The sequence below is a fragment of the Pararge aegeria genome, chromosome 13, assembly GCF_905163445.1.
Source record: "Pararge aegeria chromosome 13, ilParAegt1.1, whole genome shotgun sequence".
Classification (NCBI taxonomy): Eukaryota; Metazoa; Arthropoda; class Insecta; order Lepidoptera; family Nymphalidae; genus Pararge; species Pararge aegeria.
This window is the reverse complement of record NC_053192.1, coordinates 6,041,003-6,049,399: the sequence shown is the minus strand read 5'-3', so window position 1 is coordinate 6,049,399 and position 8,397 is coordinate 6,041,003. Positions and strand designations below refer to the sequence as shown.

The following is an 8,397-nucleotide window of genomic DNA, read 5'->3' as shown; positions in this document are numbered from 1 at the left end:
CCCCCAAGAAACCTATCCCGGGATAAAAAGTATCCTTTGTCTCCACGATGCAAGCAATTTCTATAAAATAATTTACTGAGGTCGGATTAGCTTAGAAGCCGTGCATAGGTAGCAAAGGTCATAAATTTCCGATTTTATTCTGGTCCGGTCTGGGATGACAGTTATAACAAACCCATACCTAACCCTAATCGGTTTCTACGCGACATCGTGCCGCAACGCTTAATCGCTTAGCGGTAGGCCTTTTTCGGTAGGTGATAACTAGCCACGGCCGAAGACTCCCACCGAACCAGACCAGGCAAAATTGGGAAATAATCCCTAAATCACCTCTGCCGGGAATCGAGCCCGGGACCTCCAACTTAAAACCACAGTGCCAGGGAGGTTGACAAAATATGCAAAATATCATCAAAATAACTGCAATGAATGGGTTGATAATAGGTAACAAACAAAGAAATAGACTCACTTTCGCATTTATAATATTGTTATAGATAGTATGGAGTCACCTTTACATGTCTCTACTCAAACGTGATACTTGTTTTGCACAAGTTTCATGATTAAGAGTGAGAACGACCGCCATTATCAATCATCATCATCATCATAATTATTAATTCTTTTTTTATACACATTCCTAAGGGAAAAGGAAAAGAAGCGTACCTTAAACCAAACACGCTAATATTGACATTACAAAGAAATAACTATACTTATTGACCGGCTTGCAACAATACATGGTTTTCTTAGCCATTACTATCCCACTATTGATATTGTTCAGAGACCTTTCTTCTCACAGGACAAAATGGTTTGCCGCTTTAAAAATTTCAAAACTCATTTTCTTATCTCATGTTCAGAAAATTAGCGTGCTTTATCTAAGCAACGGGTAGAAAAGAACTCATTACTTTACCGCGGGTGGTAAGGTAATACAAATAGATCGGTACAGCCTCTCATCTCCTACTTTACTATTTTTGTTTATGTTGCTTTTTTTATTCGTCGCAGGACAGGTGAAGATCATATAGCCTATTTAGTCGTGTATATCATTTTATAGACAATCTACGTTTACATTCTGGATAAATATCTCGTTTGAGAATGGGGTGTTTTTTCAGTCTCGTTTAACAATCGGATCATATCGTCTCGCTTGACAGCCATTTGGCGCAGTGGGCAGCGACCTTGTTTACCTACTGAGTCCAAGGCAGTGGGTTCGATTCCCACAACTGTAAAATGTTTGTGTGATGAACATGAGTGTTTTCAGTGTCTGGGTATTTATCAGTATATCATAAGTATTTATGTGTATTATATTCATAAAAATAATATTCAATGAATCATCGGCTATCTTAGTACCCGTAACACAAGCTACGCTTCCCTAGATGGCGATGTGTGTATTGTCGTAGTACCTATGTTTATAAATAAATGAAATCTACTATTATAAGCACTTTCGACACGTTTATTATGTCTGTTTGCAGTGACACCGGTTCGGAAGGCAGATTCTACCACGTTGCTAAGAATCAACCGACTTAAAAAAAGAGGTTCTCAATTAGACTTTATGTTTTTTTTTAAATATTTGTTACTCGATTATTAACCTCCGCCAAATATAAACCGATTTAGATGATTTATTTTTTGTTTGGTACGCTATACTTTAGAGGTGGTCCCTTTTTAATTTAGTGAAGATTTATTGAAGGGATCCTGGATCCTATTTATTTATTTATATTACACCTATAGCAATTTGAGTATTTTTTAAAGGAACATCTTCATCTTTCGAAAAGCACCATATGGTCCTGTAGAACGGATGATGAAGACCATGGGTGGCCACTGGAACAATCAAATAATTAGTATTACACGGGTTGCGCTTCGATTCACAGTAAAAAAGCTGAAAAAAAAATATTTAACATGGCAAAATATACTTAGTAATTTTACATTTAGTAGGCATCGACTTAAAAGTTTTGTAGAAAATATAGGTATAATGTTTAACAAAGTCGGTATGTTTTCGCGAAATTTTTTTTTTTTACTTTCTGTGATACTCCAATTGGGGTTCTCGTGTTTGAGCGATTATTATCACGTGTTAACTTTCATAAACGCCTAGTTTAATAGTAGTGAGCACGCTTTTTCAGGGGTTCGATGCTCGGGTACGGCCAGAAATTGCTAGTTATTAAATTCTCAGTACCCCGCAGTTAGGACATTGGCGGCCCGTAAAGGCATCTTTCTTCGAAATAATCGAAACTTGTGGTCGTGTAGCAACAACAAATATATATAATGTGCTGGGTACACAACGTTGATTCAAGTCAGTGAATGGATAGGTGACCAATTTTAGAGGTATGAATATAATTTTGGCATCCATCGGCCGCTGCTCATATCACTAACAAATAGTAATCGTTGAACTAAGAGTCGAAATCATATCCTAAGTTAGCTCGTACGCAAAAGGTTAACCAAGAATGTTCATATAATTTTTCATAAGGTCACTAGCGGTCACGCTCTCATATTATATTATGTGGGATCTGTGCACGTATTCCAAAATGAGCTTCAAACCAAATATACCATTATTATATACATTCTTGATCATATTTATGACAAAGTAGTTTTCCGCATTACATACACTATTAAGTATTAAAATCAAATAATAATGCGGTTTTGGGTTCCATGTCATAGCCGCCTCCGATAAAAATTTCGTAAACATATAAGTACAGAAATTGACCAGTTACAGTGTTCTTATAACTTAGAGAAGGGAAATATAAAAAAATATGCATAAAAGGATGGTTTATATGGAAATGTATAGTTTAACATTATAAAAGGCAAAAAAATAAGAGTTTGCTTAATTCTATTAATCCCTTACTTCTGTAATAATATGGGGCCAGTTCTGACTCGCTGCATTAGGGCCAATCTACATGGCGCGTTGCAGCGTTAAAATTTAAGGCCTTGTCGGCTAAACAAACCTTACCGCGCCGATTTAAAAATTTTCTAGACGACCAAACTCATCAAATATGGCACGTTTGGATAACTTCCCGTCTCGGGTCGAAGGGTAAAATACAACACAGTGTAGTTTTGTATCGTATAAAACTGCTTCTGCAAGCCACCGTGCACGAAACCCAGTCTGTGTGATGCGTAACATACAATTTCATATGATACAAATTGTGGCTACACACGCATTTCTCTTTAGACATACGTTGCGGTGCATGCGTTGCGGCGCCAAGATTGGTTCTATGTAGAATAACGCAGCAACACAGCTACAGCACCGCGCCGCTTCCGTATGCTTCGTGTAGATCGGCCATTAGTTTTTCCACATCAAAAAGGGCAGAAGTGCCTGTTTTAAACCAGCTACAAAAGACATTGTATTTTTTTGTAATCAATCTCTTATGCAAATACGAAATGTCTACGATCGTAACAAGATGAACTAATTTTTTTTCGGTCACCTCAAGTCTTACAAATCGCAACGCAAGATAATCTATTCACTTCTACTAAACGTTTCACCAGGATAGATCATAGAAATATATTGCGGTATGCCAAATGAAATGCCTTTTTATGGTTCCATATGTGGGGCCGTAATATTTAGTTTTTCCTAATTATTTTAATTTCACTAAACTCTATTAGTATAATAGGGTTCACTGTTTTAATTAATTTATCATGGTTTACTAAAGAATCTGCCAGAATTTTTTTAAATTGCTGTTCCCATCATTGGGAATTTTCCCTTTTGTTTTTAAACTGAATGCAGTTCGGTGGGCTGTTCCATTACGGGTTGGTGGGCTTAAATCATCATTAATGTTGACAGCCCTCTTTTTTTTTTTAAAGAACAATCAGATTTATCGCAATTGAACCTATAGCAAAAAGTGAAGTAAGGTAGTCTTTTGATAAGAATAAAATGCTTTTTACAACGGTCGGTTTGGAATTGATACTTTTTGCGGTAACTCAATTTCAGATGAACTTACACAGAATGTCAACAAACCCGATATTATGAAATTCCTTATCTCTAGAAAATGCATTTTTCATCTTTTGGATTAGGCAAATTGGAGCTTCGTTTTTGACGACCCATGGTAGAAGAAGCTATATGTATACGATCATTACGGACTCTTTATTTGCTCCTGTGTATATACTCTTTGTCTCTGAATTAGTACATATATACTAAATATACTTGTATGTGTATTAGTATACATATATTCATTGGCGTGCATAGAGGGTATGCACACTGTATGCAGATCATATAAAATTAAGAAAATCCCCAGTACGAGTTAAAACAAATTTAAGAATAGGCATATCATATAGGCAGTTCTAGAGAGCCTACCCTTTAGTATTTATAACTTACGTACGTACGATAACGTACTTGAGATTTTCTTAATTTGATATCATACGCATACCCTGTGCGTACCCTCTATGCACGCCAATTAGTAGTAGTACTTAGAGGTTTTTTTACGCCGAGCTTTTTCTGCGAAAGCACTATCGCCATGCTTCTTTCTGGCGCCAAGAAGCATTGTTGTGATCAACAGGGCGGTAGGACGTGCTCCTTGAATGCCCTCTGAACTGTTGCCCTGTTTATAAAGGATGGTTTCCACTCACCATCAGATGGTTCATCGGCTTAGTCCATCAATTATTACCATAAAAAAGTAGAGAATTATAATATATTTCTGTAAAATTGTTTGTACCTGTTTCATCGTCGCGCCAACGCAAACTTTTTTTTATAACGAAGCAGCGATTATTTGATGAATATCTGTTCAGCCACAGCTGGGAACAGTCATCATCAAGAATCATTACCCATCACGCTGCTTTAACGTGGGATGGTGGGCTTTTACGATTTTACTGATTTAACTCTGCAAGCTTCACTGCTCTCCTTGTGATTACTGCAAATTATCCGGGGGTCGAGTTCGAATCCCATCACGCACCTCAAACTAACATTAATATAAGTAATGTGCGTTTTAAGCAATTAAAAACGTGAAAAATATGCATGCTCGCATGAGAGTTCGCCATAACTAATGTTATCAAAGGTGTGCGGAGTCCACCAATCCGCACTAGTATAGCGTGGTGGACTACGGCCTTAACCCCTTCTCATTATGGAAAGAAACCCGTGCAATGATGATCTTGTCCGTAAATTTTAAATAACCAAGTACCAGTTTCAGTTGTCACATCTAGTTGTGGATGAATCCATGTTACCTATGCAGTGACATAGGCGCGGCTCGCGTCATCAGTTGACCGTCGGTCGGTATGATTTTGATGCGTTGGTGCTTCAAAACTACCCACTTACATTTTACAATTAATTTATTATGCGCTCGAAGATGAAATTTTATATAATTACCCTCTTTTTGTAAATTAGCCTGTAAGTTCCATTTTAGTTGAAATTCCTTTATGGAACATTTACTTTAGCTGCATCACACATCCAGGCCACCTCGTCAATGGTAGGTGCGGCTGCTTCCAGTGCCGAGCAGGCCAAGAGGCGTAAATATGAAAACCTGGATAGCAGCTTCATTTTTGTGCCTTTTGGAGTATTGACTTTGGGACCGTGGGGTCCGGAGGCAAGAGCCCTTTTCAAAGAATTATCGAAAAGGGTTATCAAGTCTACCGGTGATCCTAGAGCGGGCAGTTACCTTGGCCAACGAATTAGTTTGGCCATCCAAAGGGGCAATGCTGCCAGCATCTTAGGAACTGTGCCTCGCTGCGGTGGTTCCGAGGACGTTTTAGATTTTATTTAATTTTGAATAGTTTATTTTAGGTTATATTTATATTTTAAAGAAACAATATTACTATATCAAAACTAATTACTTTCATCATCATCAGCCTATCTCAGTCCACTGCTGGACTAAGGCCTCTTCATTTGCACGCCATCTCGGTCTATTGCTGGTTAACTGCATCCAGTTCTTCCCTACTGCCTTTACAATATCATCTCTCCATCGAGCTGGTGGTCGGCCAATGCTTCTGTGTCCAGTACGCGGTTGCCAATCCAGAATCACTCGGCTCCACCGCCCGTCCTCCCTTCGACATATGTGACCCGCCCAGTTCCATTTCAGGGCCGCTGCTCTTTGAACGATGTCAGTGATTCCAGTTCGGTTTCTGATCTCTACGTTGGGAATCTTATCTAATAGAGACAAACCTAACATCGCTCTTTCCATTGCCCGCTGAGCCACTTTGAGCCGGTGCACAACCTTCTTTGTAAGGGTCCATGTCTCTGCTCCATATGTCATAGTGGGTAGGACACACTGGTCGAACACTTTGCGCTTTAAACATAAAGGAATGTCTCCCTTAAGGACGTCTGAGAGTTTCCTAAAGGCTACCCACCCGAGTTGGATGCGTCGGCTAATCTCTTTTTCCTGTCCCTCCTTGCTTAAGGTTATTGTTTGTCCGAGGTAGACATATTCGGAAACACACTTTACCTGGCAGCCGTGGACAGTAATATGGGCAATGTTATCCCGACACATTACTTTCGTTTTGTTGATGTTCATTTTAAGTCCTACGGCTGTGCACACTGTATGTAGCTCTTCCATCATCGCCTGTAGGTGTTTTAAGCTTTCTGCTGTAAGGACAATGTCATCAGCGAACCTCAGATGAGACAGTATTTTGCCATTGACGTTAATGCCTTTCGAAGACCAGTCTAAAAGGCGAAAGATATCTTCCAGCGCTGCAGACACAACAACACAACACAACACAGGCGACACAATTTCACCAAAGCTATTCTTAGCTTTGGTGAAATTGTGTCGCCTTGGCGAACCCCCCTAAGGATCTTTATTTGGTTTGTCAGTTCGTGTAATTTAACCTGTAGTGTAGCACCGCTGTAAATTTCTCTAATTATTTGGACATATCTGTCGTCCACTAAGCAACGTTGTAAGGCATGAAATATTGCCCAGTGCTCTACGGAATCAAATGCCTTCTCGAAGTCTATAAAAGCGAGGTAGAGAGGACGGTTGTATTCCCCACACTTTTCTATAAGCTGCCGGATCGTAAAGATATGATCTGTGGTTGAGAAATTTGATCGGAAGCCAGCCTGTTCGACTGGTTGTTCAAAGTCCAGGCGCTGTGTGATTCTTATTGTTAGCACTTTCGTAAATAATTTATATATGTGGTCTAGGATTGAAATAGGTCGGTAATTCGCTAGGTTGGATTTGTCCCCCTTTTTGTGGATTAGCTTTACAACAGCGTTTTTCCACGATTTGGGCGTTACACCTTCGTGTATTATTTTATTAAACATAAGTTGTAGACGCTTACGAACAGGTTTACCACCACATTTTACCAGTTCAATCGGGATTTGGTCTTGCCCGGATGACTTTTCGTTTTTCATGTGCTTCAGTGCGTTACTTATTTCGTACAGGCTTATATCCGGGAGGTCTTCAGTCCTACGTCTTACTAGTTTTGCCCTGGGATCTCTTCCTCTGTAGGTCGTCGGTTCTGGTGTAATAGTACTGTAGAGATCTGTATAGAAGTTCTCTACGGTTCTCAGGATTTCATCCCTATCTTCTGTTTTAGATCCATCGGGTCTCAGCAAACTGTATATTTGGCCGCTACCAGTATTGAATTTCCTTTGGAACACTTTTGGACCTCTATTTTCTTTGATTGTATCAATGATGGTATTTCGGCTATATCTCCGTAGATCGAGTCTTATAGATTTCCTCACCCTCTTGTTGAGCTGCCTGATATTTTGGTTCTCTTTACTCATGTTTAATCTTCTTTCATCGATAAGTGCTAGTGTGACATCGGATAAGACTCTGTGTCTAGTGTTACTGCTGGTCAAAAACTTTTCCGCTGTTCTTTTTAAAGTTTTGCATGTATGCTCATTGAGCTCATCCACAGACCAAGCCGAGGTATCCACATCAAAGGCTGTTTCTAGGTCCTGTTGATATATCTCCCTCTTTTCTTCTAACGATCTGAGATTACCTCCTGCAATTCTATTCGAACAAAGTGTTTTCCTAGCCTTCCTTACATTTATATGAATTTTAGCCCTTACAATACGATGGTCACTTCCAGCACTTATTTGATTTAAAACATTTACATCGTAGCAAATATGTTTTCTATTACAGAGAATATAGTCTATTTGATTCCGTGTTCGCCCATCTGGGCTTTGCCAAGTCCATTTTCGCTGGTCTTTTTTCTTAAAGAAAGTGTTCATAGCAAATAATCCCTTCTGCTCGAGGAAATTGGCTAGAATTTGTCCGCGGTCGTTTCTTTGCCCTAACCCGAATTCTCCAACAAACTTTTCACGGGGATTGCGTGGACCAATTTTAGCATTAAAATCACCCATAACTATTGTGTAGTAGCAGTAATCATCTGTAATACCTTTTTCTAAGTCTTCATAAAAAGACTCAACTGTCTCGTCCGAATGAGAGCTAGTGGGTGCGTAAACCTGGATGATCTTCAAAGTATACCGTGCGTTAATCTTAAAAGTGGCATAAATAACCCTGCTTGATATAGCTTTGACCTTTTTGAGATTGTCTGCTAGAGATT

General features: G+C 39.2%; 1 protein-coding gene across 3 annotated transcripts in view; it reads left to right on the top strand.

Annotated features, from left to right (window-relative positions):
* Positions 1-8,397, top strand: part of LOC120628548 (serine/threonine-protein kinase S6KL) — a 92,445-nt gene that overhangs the window by 48,000 nt on the left and 36,048 nt on the right. The gene's annotated exons all lie outside the window — the stretch shown is intronic.